The 1481-nt window shown below is 37.9% G+C and overlaps 1 long non-coding RNA gene across 1 annotated transcript in view; it reads right to left on the bottom strand.

Annotated features, from left to right (window-relative positions):
• The window catches only part of LOC128247278 (uncharacterized), a 153729-nt gene that overhangs the window by 3208 nt on the left and 149040 nt on the right, over positions 1 to 1481 (bottom strand). The window contains exon 2 of the long non-coding RNA XR_008263635.1: positions 1286 to 1412. This is a non-coding gene — a long non-coding RNA (uncharacterized LOC128247278). The remainder of the gene's footprint in view (positions 1 to 1285; positions 1413 to 1481) is intronic.

The following is a 1481-nucleotide window of genomic DNA, read 5'->3' as shown; positions in this document are numbered from 1 at the left end:
CCTCCTCCTCGTTTTAAACGACTTTATGCAATTTCACTCATTCATAATATCTTAGGTCTCACCAAATTACATGTGCTAGTAAAACTATTTTCTACAAGCAACGTATCTCGGCGAAGAATGTCTGCTGCACGAGGCAGCATCAGTAAGTAAGAAGACTACGCCCTCCCTCCATGACTCAGCTATTAAATAACAACAATATACATACATACATACATACATACATACATACATACACACATATGTGTATGTATGTATGTATGTATGTATGTATGTATGTATTATGTATGTATTATGTATGTATGTATACTCTATTTCTTAGACATTGTCTTTCAAAAGATAAACTCGATCCACAAAACTAAGCATATTGCTTCATTCTTTTCTCAATGAGGTTGTCAGGAAGCCTTTCACAAGTCATCCTTTTGTATTTTCTGAAATGTCGTTCAGTAATAGTTTTCTAGGGAAATTGACAGTATCAACTGCTTTTTCTTTTCTTTTTGAAAAAACTATTTAATCCTTTTAGCGTTTTTAAACCCAATATATTTAATAATAATAATCCTTTCTACTAAAGGCACAATACCTTAAATTTTGGGGGAGGGTACTAGTCGATTACCTCTACCCCAGTGTTTCACTGGTACTTCATTTACAAACGCCAAAAGGGTGAAAAGCAAAGTCGACCTTAGCGGAATTTGAACTCAGAAGGTAGCTACGGGCGAAATACCGCTAAGCATTTCGTCCAGAGGGCTAACGATTCTGCCAACTCACTGCCTTAATAGTAATCATAATAATAATAATAATCCTTTCTACTATAGGCACAAGGCCTGAAATTTTTTTTTTTTGGGGGGGGAGGACTAGTTGATTACATCAACCCCAGTGCGTAACTGGTACTTAATTTATCGACCCCCGAAAGGATGAAAGGCAAAGTTGACATCGGCAGAATTTGAACTCGGAACGTAGCTACAGACGAAATACCTATTTCGTTATTGCCCACAAGGGGCTAAACATAGAGGGAACAAACAAGAACAGACGAACGGATTAAGTCGATTACATCGACCCCAGTGCGTAACTGGTACTTAATTTATCGACCCCGAAAGGATGAAAGGCAAAGTCGACCTCGGCGGAATTTGAACTCAGAACGCAGTGTCAGACGAAATACCGCTAAGCATTTCGTCCGGCGTGCTAACAAATTCTGCCAGCTGCTATCTTAGCATCTGAAAATAATAATAATAATAATGATAATAATAATAATGATAATAAAAATAATAATAATAATAATATACATACGTACAGGCGTGGCCGTGTGGTAAGAAGCTTGCTTCTCAACCACATGGTTCCAGGTTCTGTTCCACTGCGTGGCACCTAGGGCAAGGGTTTTCCACTATAGCCTCGGGCCGACCAAAGCTTTGTGAGTGGATCTGGTAAACAGAAACGAAAAGAAGCCCGTCGTATATATATATATATATATATATATATATAGGTGTGTG

This window comes from Octopus bimaculoides, chromosome 3 (genome assembly GCF_001194135.2).
Source record: "Octopus bimaculoides isolate UCB-OBI-ISO-001 chromosome 3, ASM119413v2, whole genome shotgun sequence".
Taxonomy (NCBI): domain Eukaryota; kingdom Metazoa; phylum Mollusca; class Cephalopoda; order Octopoda; family Octopodidae; genus Octopus; species Octopus bimaculoides.
Note: the sequence above shows the minus strand (reverse complement) of the source record. Positions and strands in the feature narration are given on the sequence as shown.